This window comes from Muntiacus reevesi, chromosome 10, assembly GCF_963930625.1.
Source record: "Muntiacus reevesi chromosome 10, mMunRee1.1, whole genome shotgun sequence".
Lineage (NCBI taxonomy): Eukaryota > Metazoa > Chordata > Mammalia > Artiodactyla > Cervidae > Muntiacus > Muntiacus reevesi.
Window position 1 is genome coordinate 10,808,858 of NC_089258.1, and position 22,074 is coordinate 10,830,931.

The window sequence follows — 22,074 nt, forward strand, 5'->3', positions numbered from 1 at the left end:
AATACAAAAATGTAGGGTACAGAATGCAAAGATGTCCAGTACATAGTATTTGTTATTATTGTTCAGTCACTAAGTCATGTCTGACTCTTTGTGACCCCTAGACAGCAGCATGCCAGGCTGCCCTGTCCATCACCAAGTCCCAGAGTTTACTCAAACTCATGTCCATTGAGTCAGTGATGCCATCCAACCATCTCATCCTCTGTCGTCCCCTTCTCCTCCTCCCTTCAGTCTTTCCCAGCATCAGGGTCTTTTCCAGAGTCAGTTCTTTGCATCAGGTGGCCAATGTACTGGAGCTTCAGCTTCAGCATTGGTCCTTCCAATGAACACCCTGGACTGATCTCCTTTAGGATGGACTGGTTGGATTTCCTTTCGGTCCAAGGGACTCTCAAGAGTCTTCTCCAACACCACAGTTCAAAAGCATCAGCTCTTCAGTGCTCAGCTTTCTTTATGGTCCAACTCTCATATAGCTACTGTTTAATGTTCATATGACCATTAGACTTAAAGGAAGTAATTTATATGCTCTGACTTAAAAATTATTTCAAAGATAAGACAGCCTCTGTTAATCTCCATTTCACATAGATATGTAGATAAAGTATAATGATGTATGATTATTAGTCAAAGGGGATGGATAACATGTAGTTAAGTGGATTGTATAGGGTTTTTTTTCCCTCAGAGCTGTGGTGGTTTCTTTCTTCCGTCTTGTTCTTTCCAGATCCAACATTTTTTAGGCAAAGCAAGGATAGGGAGGTGGGAAAGGGCACTTCCTATTCTGACCCTTCAAATCAGTTCTTGATAGGGAAGTCATTTTCAGTTGCGTGAGCTAGAGAAAAATAGGCCCCATAAGTGTTCCCAATTCTAGTTTTAAAAATGACTACCTTTTTGCCTTTTGACAGCAACTTAATACCAAACTGCTGTCTTTTTAAGTTTATAATCAGTTCTGTTCCCATGACTGCCTGAAACCTTAATGACCCCAATGTAAGACTGATAGAGAAACAACATTAAATGAAATATGCAACCCCTTAAGCAGAGGCCCTGGCCTGTGATCAGCATCAACAGATTCCAGGACAAAGTACCTGTTGTTCTTTGAAAAGTATTTCAAAAGAGAGCTGTAAAGACTTCCGTTGGTGGTTTATTCTGCTAACTCAGGCCCTTGCCTTTATTTAATTCTTTGCTTAATTATATGTAAACAATTCTCTTTGCATCCTTGAGCTTGTTCTAGTTATGAAAATGGAAGTCAATTACCTTTTTATTCCCTTAGAAAATAAGTGCCAATCAGTGGTCAAAAGTGTTCTTCAAATTTGGAGGAGTGTAGCAAGTGACCTAGGCTATAGGAACATGGATCCCACTGGAATTAGGAGGTTTTTTGTTTGTGTTTTCAAATAACTTTCTAGAAAACCTCAGATCTCCATTGTCAAACTGATTATTTTAACATCTCATCCCCAAATTATATGATGAGAGTGGAGAGACATAATAGCCATCATTTTAAATGGGAAGGTCTTTTGCAAAGAAAAGGAACAGCCTGGTAGAAATTATAGATAAGCTGGTTGGAAACTTCTCTAGTAAAACCCCACTTTTTTTTTTTAAACCCCACTTTTTGAGGGTGTTGAGAGGCAGTAAGTTTAGGAGCTGGGCCTCTGGAGCCAGGGAGACATAGGTGTGAGTTTCAGTTTTCTCTTACTGACCCATGATGTCAGAAAGGTTGATTATTCCGTTAGAGCCTCAGTTTCTCTTATCTAAAATGACAATATTACAGATCTTGGAGCTATTATAAGAACTAAATAAGATAATTTAGTTATTTTTAGCTTCCTCACACTGGGACAGGGGTCCCCAACCTCTGAGATCTAATGCCTGATGATCTGAGGTGGAGCTGATATTATAGAAATAAAGTGCACAATATATGTAATTCACCTGAATCATCCCGAAACCATCCCCCAGCCACCCCACCTCGGTCCATGGAAAAAAATGCCTTGCATGAAACCAGTCCTTGGTGCCCAAAATGGCTGGGGGCTGCTTTTGTAAGGAAGTGACTCACAAACTTTGGTGTGCATGGGAATTGTAGAGGGGCCTTGGTAAAATAGATCAGGCCCCCCAGGCATTCAAATAAAAATTCATCTGTAGTGCATAGAGAAGCATTTCAGGTTAAACTAAAAAGAGCTTGGTGTTAAGAGACAGCATACCTGGGTTCCAATCTCACTGTTGCCACTAATTCCTCTTAAAAGAAAAGCCTCCTAAACCTCCCTGTTTCACTCTGCTTATCTTTCTCCTGTATCTCTGGCAGATGGTTGTGATCACATGACTGAAATATGTTTTGAATACTTGAAACAGTACTAGTATATTAGCCGACAGGACAGGAGAGTCACTGCTATTATTACAGGCTGTGAGCATGACTTTTTCTCCCATCATAGAAAAGTCTTTGAGTAAGCTACCAGGACAAGGCTGTGTCTTTTGCGGAAAAAGAGGTCTAAAAACCTCTTATCTGTCCTTGCAAGGGTGTTGGTAGAAACAGCCGAGCCCTTTATTAATATATTATTTTATGTAGATAAATCAAGCTCATAGGGAATTAATAATCAGGTATGAACAATCTCTTGATGTTATTTTCATATTCATTTTCCATGATGGAAACAAGGTAAAGTTACCCTGTCTGAAACCCCATAATTTGTGTCACTGCTTGAAAGAGTAGTTTTGTTACTGTGAGCAGCTGGCTGGTGACTCAAGCTTGTGGAGTCTTACTGAGGACAAACCCCTCTGAGTACTTTATAGGTGCCACTCATAAAATTCAGCCAACAACTCCATGACTATACTGGACCCTGCTATCAAGGTGAAGAAACTCAGCCTACCTTTCACACCATCAATAAATATTGAAAGCCAGGATTGGAACCTGCAGAGTATTCCCTGCACAGCCCAAGATTTTAACTATCCCTCTGAAAATTAATTGCTAGTTGCCTACCCTTTCAGTATGCTATTGACTTGCCAAGAGTGATGATACCTATCTGTGAATTAATATGTATGGTCCTTGTTTGGCATAAATATGGATAAATACTATTATGGTATCTTTTTGAAGAATAAAATCTATCCCTGAATGGGTTAAGCACAATTTGGGTTGAAGATTTTAAAACACTTAATTTATTCACATGGACATAATGTTTTTGCCACCCTCATTATGGGCACAGGGAACTTTCATTAATTCTGCCAGCATTTATTAAGTCTCTGTGTTAAGACAAATAACACATGCCTTCAAGGAGCACCCAATTTAGTTAGGAAGAGAGTCTATTAATTATTTTACAGTTTTTCTGTCACAATTTCAGAGGTGAATTAAAAACCAGAAAGGGTGGGAAAGAGGAGGAAACAAGAGGATTGCGGGTCAGGGCGGTGGGAACAAGAAGGCTCTATGAGACAGATCTCTAGGACTCTTTGAATTTCTAGTGAGCAGATCCATGCAGCTGGAACTTTAATTACACAGAGAATTGCTCTGTGTTTTTTGTAGAACCACCCTGAGTGAAAAGGTGGCTGTTAGACAGTGAGGCACTAAAAGGTTAAACTACAGTTCTGATCTGACTGCTATTTGAAGGCCAAGGATGGCCAGCTTCAGGCAACCCTCAAGTCAAATGATAAGGTTCTCATGCCCTCCCCAATTCAGACTGACTGATAGTAATTCTTTAAAGGGATTGCTCCAGTCACCACTGAAACAGTTTTTGCCAACCTCAAAACTTCTTCTATTGACAATATTAGCGTTTCATGGTCATTTATGCATCTCATTTGTTGGTAGACTTAATTCCTTTAGATCTACTGAAACTATTTGATAAATCATTGACGAGAAGGAGCAAAAGAGACAGAGTCAGGCGGGAGAGAGAAACTTGTGCCCATAAATGGGGACTCACTGTTGCACTCTCTGTGTTTCAGTCTAGGACGGTGATTTTAATTTAACTGTTCCACTCAGGTCATTCTATCCAAACACCCTGTAAAAGTATGCTTTCGATCAGAAGAGATCATGTGATAATTGGGCTCTGAAACACAGGCGATTTCACTAAGGAAATGTGAAATCAGCTGGGGCTGTTCCTGTTGAGACTGAGTGAGAAAGGTCACATTTTCTCTTATAAATGAGATCTTAGATTTGATACCTTTCGATTTTAAAAAGTGAGCATTTGAGACCCAAAATGGCCCAAAATTGCCTTTTGAGGTGAAAGGAAATTGTTAGGAAATTCAGCCTTGTAGCCACTCCACTCCACTGAAATGATTTTTTTACAGATTTATGTTAATTAAGCCCCCAGCTTTAAATTGGCTGGGCTCTCATCAATATCTGGTCAATAACTGATTTGGGTGTAAGAAGAAATGATCCAGTGACTACATTTAGATGGCTCAGCACATGGAATGTGATGCAGTTTTACAAAACTCATGGGTCAGAAACCCCACACCTGTTTTCTTTTTGAAGTTAGGAAAATACAAGTAGTGTCATTTCCTCAGTTCAGTGAGGATCTTCCATCATTAAATTCCCTCTTTTCCTTTCTTTTTTATATCCCTCCTCTTAGTCTCACAAATATTCAAAGATCATGATTCTTAGTGAAACATTAAGAGGGAAAAATCAGTTAATACCAAATTGAATAATTCAAATTATTTTTCTGAGCAGAAGTATTAACTAAACAATGGTGCAATTGAGGAGATGATTCTATTTCTGCTTTTCTCTTTAAATAATTTCTTCTTGATTGCTTAACTTACCATTACTAAAGTATAAGGGCTTCCCTGGTAAAGAATCTTGGTAAAGAATCTCCTTTCCAATGCAGGAGATGGGGATTGGACCTCTGTCTGGGAAGATCCCCTGGAGAAGGAAATTTCTACCCAATCTAGTATTCTTGCCTGGGAAATCCGATGGCCAGAGGAGCCTGGCAGGCTATAGTCTATGGGGTCACAAAAGAGCTGGTCATGACTTAGCGACTAAACCAGAGAAGGCAATGGCACCCCACTCCAGTACTCTTGCCTGGAAAATCCCATGGATGGAGGAGCCTGGTAGGCTGCAGTCTATGGGGTCGCTAGGAGTCAGACACGACTGAGCAACTTCACTTTCACTTTTCACTTTCATACATTGGAGAAGGAAATAGCAATCCACTCCAGTATTCTTGCCTGGAGAATCCCAGGGACGGGGGAGCCTGGTGGGCTACCATCTATGGGGTCGCACAGAGTCGGACACGACTGAGCGACTGAACTGAACTCAACTTCCTTAATGTATTTATTATACATCCTATGATGTATTTATTATCCATTGTTAACCAAAATTTCAGAAGCAGAGATATAATTGAAATAAAAAGGTGTTTCTTTGGGGTTTGTTAGGACTTTAGCCAGGAGATATAGATTTAAAAAACACCTGAATTATGATCCACCAGACTATAAAATGGAGGAGGCTTATAAAGACAGGCATGGCAATGTTATAGTGAGTTATATGAGTTGTCTATTAATAATTGTAATTGGAGTTGGCACAAAGGATGTTTCTTAAGTAAGAATTGGTTGGAGCCCCAGATGACTACATGATTTTGAGGGGAGACCTTGAGATCAAAAGATTGTAGCTGACAGGTGTTGTTCTGAATAGTTGGTGTTACTGGTGTCCTTGGATCTGGTACAGCTCAAAAAAAGTCCAGGTTTTCAGTGATGCAGAGACATGTCTGAGACCAGATCCTCAATGGCCGCCCAACTCATTTTTGTATGCTGAAACTGTGATGATTCCATGATAATTTCAATTTGTCATCACCATCAATCAACAAATGGTTGCTTAACCCTTACTAGTCACTGTAGCAACATAGATGTGCGCTAAATACAGTCTGCACTCTACACATTTTAAACCTACTTGGAAAGACAAAATTTATGCATAAAGTGATACTGCCATAAGTAGTTTTATCAGTAAGAGTAAATGCTAGATGAAGTTCATGTGTTGGGGTTGGGTGGGGGGTAGGCAGTGGTTTGTAGAGACCCACCAAGAAGTTTGTGCAGTAACTTGAAGGGAGTTGACAAGATCCAGAAGAATGAGCGTATTTCCCCAGGAGACACAGCTGCATGCAGAGCAGAAGGAAGGGAAGGTCCGTAGGCAGACGTCTATGGCTGAAGCCAAGGGCTTCTTTGCGGAGAGAGATGTTTAGAGGCAGCAGTTCTTCAGGCTGCACCTACACAACATACAGGGTAGATATATCCTGGAGGGCCCTGTCAGTGCGACAGTTCACAAGCCAAATGCCAAGGAGCCAAGAGGACCACAAGTGCTTATCTGATGGCAGGGGATGACAGAAAATGACAAAAAATATCTTTGCTATAAGCTGGGATTCTGGACTTAAATCTGAAATGTGGATCTGCACAGAATTGTCTTGGCATGGGGCCAGATTGGGAGCACTTCATTTCCAAATGCAAATATCTAGGATCAGAGGACACAGGCAACTCACTACTCAACAATAAAGCACCAAGCTAACCTTGAGGAAACATTAGTAGAACTAAAGTAGCAAAATTAAATTTCTTGTACACATGTACTCACCCTTCCCTCCTCCCCGCAAGGCACTGTTTTGTTTCTGGTTACATGGCTTTTAGTTTTAGCACAAGATACCTTGATACACTTCTCAGAACATCTCCTTTTGTATTCCCCAGGATGTCAGCAGGACAAAATGCTGTTCTTTGCTCCCTAAGGCCATGTGTTCCCCATTTATTGATTTATTTATCCATGTCTTCATGTGTTTATGAGGCAAATATTGATGAAATGTCTATTTTGCTCCAGGAAACATGCATTTCATCCTTATCCTTCCTATAGTCCATGTGATAAAGGACCTCAAAATTAGAAGTCCTAGAAAATGCTATTTAGTCCTTGACACCAGACCACTCTTGGAAATTCAATAAGTACACATGTATGTAGCAATCATTGCGTAATTTCTAAAACTGTCTTTGCTCAACTTGTTCTCAGGAACTGCTGAAAAACATTTAAAATGGCAAACCTATCTAGTCAATCATGCAACATTTTGGACCTGCAGTTGACAGATAATCTGGCCTAATTTCCTCATTTGCTAAAAGCCACAGAGTAGGACCAGGCCACTAACTTCCCAACTCCGTGTTCAGCGTTCTTTCCCTCTTTAAGCCATTGCTTTGAAAATATCTTCTTTGCAGTCTTTGTTGAGAGGAAAGCCAATTTTCTTTCTGAATAAAGTGTCCCCACGTTCAAAGATTTCTTTGAAGGATAACTTATTTAATTTCCCGAGAGGCTTTCCATACCCAGACAGCCTTGCACTTCGGTACCCAGAGAACACGTACTTTTAGCACCTAAATTTCCTAAGTGCAAAGTAAGTTGTTAATATCAAGGATACCATCCGCCAACCTTGGTGGCATCTTTAATCAAGGGCTTCCTGCCTCTCATTTCTTGCAGCCCAGGTTTTATCTACACTCTGCCAGGCTATTCCCCAGGATTAAATTAGATGATGTGTGTGAAGTGCTTTGGACACTGGAAGTGGACTGCAAATGTAAGGGACTGCTATTATCTCCACTACTCTCCAAAAGGAGGTCAGGTGGATATTCATCTTTGTGTTTCTGGCATCTGGAAGAGTTTGCCCAATAAATATCTGTTGAAAAGAAATGAACAAAAGATTTGTCGAAAGTCACGTTGAAATTCAGGGCTTGGGAGCAAGCACATCACAAAGCCTTTGTGTCAAAAATGACATCAGAGGGACAAGGGTAAATGTGACATTGTTGTACATTATTTAACACAACCAAAGAAGTTTTTGCTCTGCTTTTTCTGAAAAACAAGTGCCTCCTGTTTTTGTGTGGTTTCCAGTGCTCTGTTCTCCAAGCGCGGGCTGTCTCCTGCTCTCAGGCTTTTCTGGCTTGGATCTGAAGTGAGCTTCCAGCCCTGGCTGGCTTTGGGGAGTTGTCAAGCACATAGAAAGGCGTGGGGAATTTGCTTGTTCCTTTGAGAGACGGGGACTGTCAAGAAACACAATCAGCTTGTGGTCGGCCTTTAGAAACTGTCTCCCACGTTGGTCCCAGAGAGAACATTTGTGTGTGTGTTTGCTTTGGTTCTGAGAACTAAACACCCCATTTTGACATTATGCGCTCCAGCTTCTGAACACTGGGGTGTTTCAGAAATGATGCCATGGGCTCATGACGCAAAAGGCACTGCCTCGCTTTAGAAACAGGAAGAAAGGGGATCTAAAGGGGAGTTTTAAAGAACAGAGGAGAATGAACTCAACTATTTCAGAAAGGACAGAGCTTCAGACAGTGCTAAGGGGGACCCTAGAATTAGAAGGGATCACCAAACACCCCTGTCTGTTGTTCTATTAAAGAGTGTGTGGGCCTGTTGTCTTCCTTCACAGCAACATCACAATGTTGGGTGGAAGCAGGATGCTTCCAAACAAACTTACAAGCCGACAATATGAACATCCTGTTGAATGTATTTCCTCTCTTTTCAAAGAAGATACTATTTCAAATATGATCTTCTAATAGCGGAAAATAATAGAAAAAGCTCTCAGTGATAAAGTCCACATTTTGATCAGAGCACATGAGAACTCTCTGCTTATGAGTCTGGAGGGAGCATCTCATTAAGGAGCCAGGCGTGGCAGGCGTGTTTCTGTCTTCACTCTTCTGGACTGAGCACCTCACGGGTAAGGTGTTAGTGTATGTAGATGGCGTCTCACAGAGCCAGGCCCCCTCTCATCTGTTCTCTGTGGGTTTGTGTGTCTGGACCCATGTTTGCATAGGGCGCCCTCAGCCATCAGCCGGGAAAGCGCCCCAACTCCAGTCACATCATCCCTTCCCCCCTCCCCGATCTTTATTCTCCTTCTCCCTTTCCTTTGAGCCCCTTTTGTTAGGAAACCCAACAGTGGAATTTTTCTCCCCACGTCTCTATGGTGAGTTTTCTCAGCATTGGATGGCTGGGTTGCCATGGCAGCAGCCTCCTCTGCTAGGAACGGGTGATTACGGAAGAGGGGATTGTTGCTGTTGCAGGGAGGGGATGAAAAGTCATTAATGTGGGCCAATCAGTATGCAAGACCAGAACCTCTGGTTGCAGCTTCTCTCACATAGCAGCCAGCACTCGTTAAGTCCCAGTGGCTGAGATGCAATGGGTTAGATGAGGGGACCCTCCCAGCATACCTGTCTGAATGAGACTAACTGCAGCCTCATGTCCCATGTATCCCTATGGGGATCCAGGTCTTTCTATCATGTTCCACCTGTGTCTTCCTTTGACTTCCTCTTCTTTGCCTCCTTTCATCTTGGGAACAAGGCTTCATGGAATGACCCTAGTGGGGGAGTAGTTGGAATGAGGAGCAGCAGTAAGATCTATCCTTACGCTTTTATATACTTAATTATTTTTCTGGTTGTTGACCATCCATCAGACAGAATAAAAGACAAATATAAAACATGTCCTGTGATATTGTTGGCTGTTTGAAACCTGGGGGTAGCCAACTTGGATGATATTAGAAAAAATATATGTTCAAACTTTCAGAGGAAGCAATGACGACTTCCACAGCTCAATAGAGATGCAGGGCAAAGTGGGAAGCAGAGATCTCTATTCCCATGTCGTCAAGTCTGAATTCCAAGATCTAGGAAGGGCTGTGCTATGTGGTTGAGATTCAGTCCATTTACCTGTGAAATGAGCTTGTTAGGAATATTTTACTCCAACCTACCAGCTAAAGTTCCCTCTAAAATGCAAATAGAAGACCTAAGAGATGTGAAATGATTTAGGCTCCAGTGCAGGAAAGGTCCATTGTTCTTACAAGTTTGTAAAATCTGAGAAGCATTGGAATGGCAAACCCCCCCAGAAAATCTGTCCTGAAGGAAGAGCCCTGATGCTTTCTGTCCCTATATGCACTTTCTCCAACCACTGCTGGGCTTCAGAGCCTGTTCTCAATGACTCACCACTATTGCGCCTGCTCCGGGCCTGCTGTGACCTCTGACGCTGGCACCCACTGCCAGAGGTAGGTTTTTACCTCAACTTCTCCTTCCCTGAATCCTTGTCCAGATCCCGTAGATGTCAAGGTTTCCACAGGGGTCCACACTGTGCCCAGAGTCTGGCCTCATGCTTGGAGCAGAGCAGAATATAGTAAATATTTACTCTCTACCGTGCCTCTGTTCCCTCCGCTAACTCCCTGCCCCGCCCACTCCTGTCCTTATTGTTCCATCAGAACATCTATTACTGTAATGTGTAATGTGTGTAATCTGGTCCAGCTCATTGTATTGTGCCCTGTCAGTTTCCAGGTTTTGATGTTATATCCGTGCAAGATATCATACTGGAGGAGCTAGATATCATACTGGAGGAGCTAGATATCATACTGGAGGAGCTAGATGATGGTCCAAGGGACCTCTCTGCACATACAGGCAATTATTTGTGAGTCTATGATTAATTCAAAGGGAAGAGTTAAAAGGAAAGCATAGCAACACGCAGTAAATCTTCAGTGAAATCTCTCAGGAGATCAAGCCAATGGACCATTTCAGTCCTCATCCCACTTGACAGTTGTCCACACCTTTTGGAATGTTCGCTCTCCTAGGCTTCCTTGATGCTGGACCACTTTGTCTTCCCCATCTGCCCTAGTTACCCTTAGACTTCACAGATAGAGGCCAGCCATTAACTGTTGGATTTTTTCAAGCCTCTCCTCAGCCTGCCACTTTTCCCTAGTCTTCTTTAGTCCCATCTGGGCATCAGCGACCACTGTTGCAAAGGTGACCTTTAAGGCACACCTCCAGCCCAGACCATCCCCTGCACTCATATTTCCCCTTGGATACTGCAGTGGTCCCTCCATCACTTCATGGTCAGCCCCATCCCTTCCAACAGCCTCTCTTGCTCCCAACTCCAGCATGCCCCAGGTCTAGCTCAGTGACTGGCCATCGTCTACCAATTTAGCAAATAAGAAACTTCATGCTTTTTCTACCTTTATCACCAGGATCCTAATCTGAGCCACCAACCTCTCCCCTTGATGATCACAGCAGGCTTTCAGCTCCTCCCAGTGCCATTCCTGCTTAAAATGGCAGCCTGGGTGTTCTTTGTAAAATGCAAACCTGACCGTGCCCTTCTCAGCTTAAAATCTTTACTGACTTCCCATCGCTCAGTGAGGGAAAAAAAAATGAAGATGAGACCCTTTTCCTGACCTGTAAGATCCTAAAAGTTCTGGGTCTTATCTAAATCCCCTACTCCACCCCCTGTTCAACTTCCATTGCTTACTGCATTCTCTAGTTTTAAAGCTGCTCAAACACATTTCATTCCCTCCTGCCACAGGACCTTGGAACATGCTCCACTCATTATGCCTAGAATAATTTTCCTCCTCTCTTCATCTAGTTAATTCTTAATTATTCTTCAGGTCTTGGCTCAAATGTCACCATTACATGAAGTCTTTAACCAGTTTTCCAGCCCAAAGCAAGTCCTTCCATTAGAAGCTTTTAGGCAATGCCAATATTTAGCCAGAACACTAACTGCAAAATGTGAAATATTTCTGCACAAGTTGGTAAATAGCCACCGCCCTGAGTCCGTTTCCTTCAGCCACTGAAGAGTTGACTCCAGGCATAAGGAACCTTCAGACAACTCTGTGCAGGTTACCTTTAGTTGGTGCCTGTTAGCTATTTTGATTATCTCTCCTAGTTTTAATGCATCATGTATCACTCCTCTATAGCATTCATTACACTTGAATTTCACACTTATTTTGAGATTATTTGATGAATATCTCTAAGTTCTGAGGGCTTCCCTGGCGGCTCAGTTGGTAAACAATCTGCCTTCAGTGTGGAAGACCCACGTTCAATCCCTGGATCAGGAAGATCCCCTGGAGAAAGGCATGGAAACCCCCTCCAGTATTCCTGCCTGGAGAATTCTGTGGACAGAGGAGTCTGGTGGGCTACAGTCCATGGGGTGACAAAGAGTCAGACACAACTGACTGACTAATACTTTCACTTTCTCTAAGTTCTGTAAGGGGGAGGACCATCTTTGCCAATATTTTCCCCATATCAAATGCATGCATGCTGCTGCTGCTGCTGCTAAGTCATTTCAGTCGTTAAGCATGTGCTCAATGAAGTGAATGAGCAGACCTTTCTTAGGTATCATCTAGTTTGACCCTTGAGTCCCACAAAGGTGAAACTTTTGGAGCTGAACTTTTGGCTCCTGACTCAATGGCCAGCCCCCATCCAGTGCTCTTCCCATTCCCCCGCCCCCATCTCCTTCATGACACCTTGCTCGAGACACTATTATTACTATCCCCAGATCATTCCAATACTTCCCAACTCTTCAGCATCCCATATCCTCCATCCTGTTACCATGACCCAGTTTTAGACTTCTAAACTCATTGCTGACAGAATTTGTGTGTGGCTTTTTTTTTTTCCTGTTCTCTAAATAAAAGATTAAATCACAATGGTCATGTATATGCTGTCTGAAAATAGTGTTTTATTTAGAGAGAGAAGGTGTTAGTTATTACTGGCATTTAACATTTGTTGAGTGAACAAAATGCTGAACATTGCAGAGAACATGGGATTGAAGAGTTCCTGCCCGGTGTGCACAGTGGCCTAAATTAGACCCTGATGAGTCGCTAACGTGCAGAAGGATGGAGGTACAGAGACAGCCCAGTGGCCATGCATGCAACATGCTCCAGCTGGAATGGAGGATTGCCCCTGAGACAAGGTGACATTGTGATCAGGGCTTAGAGGTAGCCTTAAACCATTATAAAAAATAGCCAGTGAATGATAAAGTCCACGTGAGTCCTTAGAAACGTGTTAGAAAAATTCTACTTTTTTTTCCTTTGCAGAGCCTTCCTTAAAGGAAATGCAACCCATAGATTCCTACTGAGATGCAGGCAGCCCCTGGCCCCCTATCAGCAGGAATTGCTGTGTAAAGCCTGCTGGGCTTCAGAAAGAATCACACTGCTCTGGACTGTGTGCCCAAGAATGACTACACTCTGTTGCCGCTGGTTTTTCTCCCCCCTAATAATTACAGTATTGGTAGAATTTAAGAAAAAATGACTCCTTATCCCTGGCTTTTTTTTTTCTTTTTTTTGCATTGGGATAGCCTCTGACTCTCACTCAGCCCATCGGGACCCACGGCATCCCAGATGATCAAGCGAAGAGTAGGTATGACCTCTGTAGATTCTCTGCTGAAGGCAAAGTACCATAAGAACTCCAGCAAACTAGAGATGGTCACGGCCTGGGAATCAAGGTGCTGCTGGGGTCATTCTGTCACATACTTGGGCAAGTCATTTCTCCTCTCTGAGCCTCTGTCTCTTTTTCTGAGAATTGGACATCATAATCCCTAGCTTGCTGGGTTGTCCCAAGAATTAAATAAATTAACATATGTAAAGAACCAGCATATGGCCTGGAACGCAGATTGGTGATGTTTCCAACACTGGAACATACCACCTTTATCTAGCCAACTAAACAGAAACTTGAGATCAGGTCCAAATTTAAGCTAACAATTCCAGACTCGTAAAGTTTTTAATGCAATAGATCACATTCAACTGTCTGAAGGTAATTAGCCTTTAAGAGGGGATGAGAAACACATGGACACTTGAGATCCCCAGAGACGTCAGCATTCTCTTCTTAGACTTTGAATATTGTTTCAAGCCTGGGAAAATAAAGGAGTCAAAGTTTTAAAAGGAAAAGATCTGATTGGATGCGAGTCTCAAATGTAATGAGATGCTTAAAATCGACTTAACAAAGAGTACTTTTTATTTTGTGAAGTGATCATCATGCTCTTTCAATTTGAACATTATTGTGAACATATGAGACTGCTGTACACAGGTCATAAAAATGTCAAAAAAGTGAATAGATTTAACACGAAATATTAACCTTGGGAAAAAGCATTTCTAAAGATGTAATCCCCTTCCCATTAATGTGAGTGATTAGGCACTCAACATTTATTAATGCAGCATGAAGCATATAGCTGTGATGAGACCAGGCAATGACCTCCTTCATGGTTTCTTACTCCACCAAGCTTAGCAACGAAGATTTAAGGTGTCATGTCAGGGGGATGGCTTCCCCGATGATTCAGTGGGTACAGAATCTGCCTGCACTGCAGGAGACACAGGAGACATGGGTTCAACCCCTCAGTTGGGAAGAACCCCTGGAGAAGGAAATGGAAACCCACTCCAGTATTCTTGCCTGGAGAATTCTGTGGACAGAGGAGCCTGGTAGGCTACAAGTCCGTGGGACTGCAAAGAGTAGGACACAACTGAGAGACTCGAAAGTAGCAGCCGCAGTTAGAGGGATAAGCTAGAGTAAGATAGTGATTCTGCCCCAGGTGACTGTGGGCTAGTGGACAGAGCACAGATGCCCAAATGCAAGTCATTTAAAGCTCAGTTTTGCAGATGGAAAACGGAGCTATTCCCTGCCCTGCCTGTCTCCTGATCACATCTTATTGAAGGAGAGACATTCTGCATTGGGACCTCAGAGTCTGCCCTCCCTGTGTGGTTCCCAGGAGAGGACATAGATCGGCGCCCTAAGTCGGGGCTCCCCAGCCCCCAGGCCATGACCTGATGCTGCTGTTAGGAACTCAGGCATACAGGCAGGAGGTGAGCGGCCAGCAAGTGAAGCTTCATCTGAATTTACAGCAGCTCCCTATAGCTCTCTTTACAGCTGAAGTCCTGCTTCCTGTCAGATCAGTAGCAGTATAAATGTAATGCACTTGAATAATCTTGAAACCATCTCCCATCCCTGTCCATGGGAAAATTGTCTTCCAGGAAACCAGTCCCTGGTGAGAAGAAGGTTGGGGACCGTTGCCTTAGGATATGCAGTGGAGGGCAGTGGGCCCTGGATTCAGAATCAGAGAGCAAGGGCTCTGTTCTCGGTCTACAACCAGAAAGCTGCTGGCCTCGAGTAGGCCTGTAAGTACCAGATCTCCCATCTGTCTCATGGTATTACATGAAAACTTAAGGAAGTATGGAGAGATAGGGAGAGAAAGAGATGGAGGATAATGGATAGCCCCCCGACCCCTCTCTCAGATGCATGCTGTGGGAAGAGCAGGAAAGAGACTGATTTGCTCATTGCCCCCTCCCCCCTCCCACCCCTGCTAACCCTCTTTCTCTCTGTGGCTGTTTCCAAGCTGGTAAACCCAGTTTCACCTACAGGCAGAATCACCTGGGGTTTTGTCCACATTCAGCCATAAGTAACATGTGTGCATCCCTGTCTCTACCTGGCCATGGAGGCAGCTAATGAGGACTTCTCCATCAACTCCTGATTTGCTGTTGTCATCATAGTGTAGAATTCGCAGAGAAGACGTGGCAGCCAGATAGGGCAGGTGGAGGGCCAGGCGGTGGCTGGGATTTAGACCTGGCACAATGATGAGCATGTCCCACTAGTGGCAGGGAATTAGCTCAGGAACAAAGTCACTGGTTAAGATTAAAGTCAGTCTCCAGTTGACGCCAGGGACCAAAAGAATCTGAGTGTTCCATGAAATAGATGGACCAGAAGTTTTATGCATGGATACCTCAAAGTCCTGTCAGGCAGGAATTGGCTTTAAGGAATTTGTCCTTAGGGGTTGGGGATCATCACTGAGCTTGTGTTTAGAAGCACATATCCAGGCATCTCTGGAAGCCTGAGGGACAGGTGTGGTTACCAGAGTTATAACTAGACTAAGATGGAGCCGAATCCTGTACCAGGAAAGAGCCTTCCTGGAGAAACTCCAGCACTGTCAGCTTTGAGCTGAGAGTATGTGTGACCAGCACAGATGCTTGCCAGCCCTTGGGGCTGAAGAACAAGAGTGAATCCAGGCATAAGATGGAAGGAGTGCCAAGTCACCCTGACATGGGGACTGATTTTGTCTTCAGCAAAGAAAATTTAAGAAGAGGTTGGAATAACCTGAGGCTGCTTAAGCAATGATGGGTCTATTAACCTGGGTGGGGAAAGGTGGCTCCAGCCAGGATGGAATGGCAGAAGAAGGAAGAGATAGTGGGGTGTTGTTGCTCAACTCCCCTCCTGCAGCAGATACATTTCATGCCCTGCTTCAGATCCTCTTGGCTTTGCCTGTCTTTGGGACTATTGGCCCCTTCATTCTGCTCCAGCTCCTGTTGCAATGACCAGCTGTGTGTGGGTTCCCCAGCTGACTCCACAGTGCCTTACATCTCACCCATATTATGTACCTCTCACCTCATGGCTTGGTGCCTCTCCGTTGATACTGAGATATCAAACTCTATTGGACTCACTCTGATGCCTACGTAAGCTCACTTGACATAGAAGTTCAGGGAAGCCAAGACTCGGTGTTGGAACCTCTGAGTAATAGGAGTCAGGAGCCTATAGATAAGTTATTCCCCAATCTTCTCTTCAATCAGACTCTCTTGAGACCCAGTATTCCCGTAGCCTCTCAGAAGCAGCCTGCGGGCGGTCAGCACACAGACACCACGTAGGAGTCAGCTCAGCAACTCTTCTTCCTGCCTCTGCCTCCTTCCCTGCCTCACTCTCCTCTCCCCTAGCCCTGGCTTCCCTGGTGTTGCACTCCCTGAGAAGGAAGGCGACAAGAACCCTTGACTTCAGGTTCTGCTGCATGGAGAAACTCTCTTTTCTGCTACCATTCTCATTCCTTAGAATTTGACATACGGTGAATTGACTCAGTAAAGTAAAGGAATTTTCTACAAGAAGCACCTCATTTATCCATGGTACAGTGCTACCCCCGACATGGATCAAACCTGTGTCTCTTGCATTTCCTGCATTGGTAGGTGAATTCTCTGCCACTGTGACACCTGGGAAGCCTGTATGCCTGGGAAACCTTATGGGTTTTTACGAATTTAAATGACATATAGCCACCATTATAGTATCATACAGAATAGTTGCCATGCCCTTAATATCCTCTGTGCTCCGCCTATTCATCCCTTCCTTCCTCTAGCATATCAGTTGCTGATCTTTTTACTATGTCCATAGCTTTGCTTTTTCTAGATCGTCATGTGGTTGGTATCATACACTCCTCCAGTGGCCCCCAGACCAGTGAATCCATTACCCTTGTTCCTTCCCCTCCCCAGTTTTCTCCCCACACAGACAGAGAGGGGAGGAATCTGTACGTGGTTACTGAAGGGATTTTTCTATTACAGGAGCAGGAGTCTGGTCCAGCTTTCAGGTGCTCGACTCTGACTGATAGAGAGACTTTCTCTAGAATATGAAGTGCCCAGAGCTCCTTTTCCCTATGCTGGAGACTGGAATTTTTAAATCAGGGGACAACTGGGAAAGTTCCACTGGGTATCTCAACCCAGAGCATCAGAGGATGCAGGGCAGGGGACTTCACAGCTGCCCTCACTGAGCACTCAGGCAGTTAATGACCTATTGGGCATTCATGTCAAGAAGCTGATTATATCAAATGTGAGATGTTAGTCTGTCACCTTTCCTTGACCTGCCCTTGAGTGCGAGCAGTCAGGCATTGCTCTCCTGAAGGTTCTGCCCCCTCACCTGAAAATGATGTTTGGTCACCCCTTAGCCTACTTCCCTCCAGCTGAATAAACTTCTAGTTTTCCTGACCAGGATCGTGGGTGATATAAATGCAAAGCAAGCTTGCTGGTAATTTCTGAACACCCCAAGAGGATAACTCTCAGAATGAGACCAGTTCTGATTGGTTGAGTTTTCATTAGCAGAGATCGTTAAGAGTCTGACCCGTGAGGCTCTCCGCTAGTGAGAGCCTCAGATGTGTGGGTGTGTGGTCTTCCCAGATGCTATTAGTTGCTGCTGTCTGTCCATGGCAGTTTACTTTATAAAGATCACTTTGGGTTCCTTTTCTGCTGAACCTATTTTTTTTCCTCCAGGGTAACCACTTTTCCCATTTAAAAATAATGGTGCAACTTTAGTGATTTTATTTAGAGAGGTGATGAAGTGACCACTAACGTGTTTAGCAAATTGATTAAAAGTCTTCCATAAATTTCTCAAAAAATAAACATTCCTATCTTCGAAAGTTTGACCAAATATAGCCCATGAAGAACTAATCACTTGAATGTATGCTTTTTTGTCATTTTATTGCTCCAGGATTCAGTTTTATTCAAATTACGGTCATAGGCAAAGGTCATAGGTCAAAGGCATATGACCCCAGGGCAAAGAGAGAGGTCATTCACTAAGTCATTGCTATGGGACAGAGGTGGTAGATCAGACCACCAAGACCAGGAAGGAGTTTCTGGGAGCAGGTAAGGTTGTCTTCGAAGGATGCTTCAACATCAGGCCAGGCTACGGTAAGAGTAACTCGGGTTAGTTGCCCTCTGGGTTGTGACAGCACATGGAGGTTAGCGCTAGAAGAGCTTAGAGGAGGCAACCGCAGAAGTTTGAGTACATGCGCAAGGAGGCTTGGATTATGTAACTCTGGATGTGAGCACGTGGGCACATTCAGGGCATGCTTTGCAGGTCGAACTGAAAGAACCTAATGAGGACTTGGATGTGGGCAATGAGGGAGAATAGGAAATCAATGGTGACTCTTAGCTTTGAACCAAAATATGGTGGTCAGTGGGCTTCCCTGGAAGCGTAGATGGTAAAGAATCTGCCTGCAATGCTGGAGACCTGGGTTTAATCCCTGAGTTGGGAAGGTCCCCTGGAGGAGGGAATGACAGTCCACTCCAATATTCTTGTCTGGAGAACCCCATGGACAGAGGAGCCTGATGAGCTATATTCCATGGGAGTCGCGAAGAGTCAGACATGACAGCAACTAATATACACATGCACAGGGTGGTCCGTGAGGATAGCTGTGATATTTAGGGAAGAAGAAGGGAAAGACAGGGAGTCAAAAGGAAAGAAATTTGAGGACATTTAACCTTTAGGTAAGCAGAAGACACACTACCATTGGAAAGGGGCACAGATTGTTTTAAAGTTCAACATTCTTAAGTTGGGAATCGTTTCTGATCTTTCCCCCCCAGTGTTCAGTTAATTTGCAGTAGCTTGTTTGTTCTGTATAAACCTTGCCCTTCTCTGGAGTGTTCTTGTCTTCATCTCTGAAGACAAATTCAGGACTGAAGAGAATTGTTATCCCCGAGTCTGTGTTCACAGAGGAGATTAGGAGTGCTTGAAGACCTTTATGTGTTTCATGCAAGCTATTTCCGTAAATGGAGTCAAGTAGATATTAACCAGTAAATGTCATATGCTAAATGCCAATGATCTGTACCTAAATGGATGATTTGGTATAAACAAAATATAATTGGCAGGCATAGAGACCTTGGAGGGAATTTGCAGGAAAAAAAAAAAAATGTCATAGGAGGTTGACTGAGGGATTGAGAGGCAGGAAGCAAAATACACAAAGAAAGAACAGGAATAGACAAGTGTTAAGGACTCCAAGGCTCTGAAATCTTTTCCTAATTCCCCTGGGATACCACCAGGGTAGTTTTCTTCCTCAAAGGAAGCTCAAATTTTTTAGTAGTCAAGGGGTGACCTCAGCAGAGATGTAATCATATAATGATGGAATATTGGGGGAGTAATCAGAAAAAGCAAGGTAATGTGGAGGGCACCTCCTACTTATATACTGACAGAGAGAAGTGTGCTGGGACCATCAGCATAAATCCCAAAGCTCAGCATCATGGGGGCTATAACTCAGGGTCCTGAGAAACTCAGGAATGTTTCTGTGCTACTTAAGGGACTAGAAGTTAAAGAATCTTTTCTCCTGCCCCCTCCTCCTTCCATTGACAGAAAGAGCGAGGGACCTGTGTGGTCAGACTCACTTTGTTTCCTGAATCCATCACTTTCTGCAAAAGAAAGTATCGGTTATCGCTGTCGAGTTGTGTGGATGGAGGAAGAAGGGATTTCCTCCTGAGCAGGACTCAGAGAAAACTGGCTTGCCTGGCTGGTCATCCACCAGATGGATTTGGGAAAGTGATGCAAAACAAGGGGGAAAATCAAAGAGAAAGAGGCAAGATTTGTGGGTTTGGGCTCTCCCTTTGCCACCTCAGACTCTGATTCTGATTGTGCACTCAGATGTGTGTGTCTTAGTTTCTCTCCTGAGTGAATAGCAATGATAGTTAGGTCATAGATTATGTGTTTGCTTTAAAACAATGTTAAGTAGCTTGCCTTAAAATACTATCTGGAATGTAGCATATTATTTAGATATAGAAGTTAAGATACAGATACACATACACAGCTATAGACATGCCACTCAGTGAAGCTGTGCCCTTACATAAAACCCCACCAGTGACGACCCTAGTAACATGCCACACCCATTCCTACCTATCACCCCCCTTGCTATAGTCACTACAGTCACACTGGTCTCCTTACTGTCCAAACAAAGTTTACTCCCACTTCATGACCTTTTTACCCATTCAGTCTAGTGCCTGGAAAGCCCTTCTTCCTGGTATTTGCATGTCTTGTTCTTTCACTTTTTTTCAGATTTATGTTTAGATTTTCCCTGCTTAGAATACCCTTTGCTGAGCTTCCTGTTTAAATTATTACTGCCCCTCTAGCCTATCCATCTATTCACCTCCTTTTCCTTAGTGTTTCTCACCCCTGGCATTATCAGGCATAGATATCTGTTTATTGATGTATGGTCTGTACCTCTCATTAAACTGAGGGCTTCATGAGAACATGGAGCTGATGGACGTCTCACCCCAGTGCCCATAGCATTGCTCAGCACCCGGTCCAGGTAGCTTAATAGATTGTTGCTAAATGAATGAGTGATACCAAAACAAACAAATGATTGTCAAGTCGATGAAACAGATCAATCTCCTCTGTGCAATGAGGATTTGAGAATCCAAAACATGTCATGATAGCTTTTTAAAATATTATCTGCCGAGATGGAAATGGATAGTCCTTTGAAGATGCGGGTTTGGCTTTTAGCTGAATTTCTCCAGGCTTTAGTTACTCCAAGCACTCTGCTCAGGATATAAGGCTATGTAGCTACAGCAGTCGGTGAGAATCAGAGGGCAGATGATGCAGGAGGCAGGGTGATGCTGAGTGGAGGTTTGAGGGCTTTAGCCCTCCTCTCATCAGTCTCTATCTGCCCCCTTACTTCCCCAGCCACGGAGACGAGGTACTGGTGGTATATCCAGGACAGCTTCCAGTCCAGCCCCTCCCACCTGTGTCTGCCCCCAACCTCGCCCCCTCCCCACAAGCCCCTCCCATGGGGAGGTTCTGATGAGGCCGGAGTAAGAAGGCTTCATCCAGAGAAGTTGGGATGGCCAATGGGACACACCCCAGGGTGAGCAGAGGGACGGGAACCCCCAGGACAGAACACCAGCCCTTTGCCTGTCTGACTCCTCCCCACACCCTTACACCCTCTCCTCTCCCGAGGTGTCACTTCAACTCATTGATCTCCAGGCTTCCGTGGCTTTTTTTGGTAACTGGTCCCATATGTTTGTTACTCTGTGTACAACACATGTCTGTTTCCATTCCTTATTTGCAGTTTAAATTAGAAACGGGTGTCGCTCTCCAAGCAAATTGGCTACTGTCCTTCCCCTTCTGTCCCCATCCCGTACCCATCCGGGCTCCAAGGACTGTGTGCTGACAGACCCAAGGAGGGTTGACAGGAAGATGCCTTTGAGGTTTTGGCCCTTCTTCTTCTTCCATATTTATTTCATACTGTAGTGTCTGTCTACCAAGACTAGACCGCTGGGGAGCCAGATGCAACTGTTTTATTTAACAAATATTTGTTGAGCATACAGGCACCGGCTAGTGCTTTCTTCAGAAAGTTTGCAGTCAGAGGCAGAGGGAGATAGGCAAGCATGTGACCATACAAATAAGCTATTTGTACCGCGGGAGCTCCCTGAGAGTCCAACTTGCTTTTAAGCATCAAAAGTACTTAAGTTTAGTCCTAATGAACTCATAGACGTCAACCAAGTAAAAACTGAGGAGCTGCATGTGTGAAGGACCCATGGTGAGGAAACATTAAGGACATTTAATGGAGGTTACTGTCAGAAAAGGGGTAAAGAGAAGATGGGAGGAGGCGCTGAGAACAGCTAGGGTGCCCTCAGACACTCCAGTGACATTTCATTTTATCCTAAAGGCAATGCAAAGTCATTGGAGAGTTTATAGCAGAAAAACAAAGGAGTTGATACAATTAATATTTTAAGACCATTGCTCTGGCTACTGTATGGACAGTGGTTTGGAGAAAGTTAAGAAGGGAAATGATAGGACTTCCCTGGTGGTGCCGTGGATGAAAATCTGCCTGCCTATGCAGAGGACATGGATTCGAATCTTGGTCAAGAGAAGAGTCCGCGT

At 43.9% G+C, this 22,074-nt stretch overlaps 1 protein-coding gene across 1 annotated transcript in view; it reads left to right on the plus strand.

The window, feature by feature from the left end:
- NTRK2 (neurotrophic receptor tyrosine kinase 2) overlaps positions 1 to 22,074 on the plus strand; it is a 388,739-nt gene that overhangs the window by 343,504 nt on the left and 23,161 nt on the right. The gene's annotated exons all lie outside the window — the stretch shown is intronic.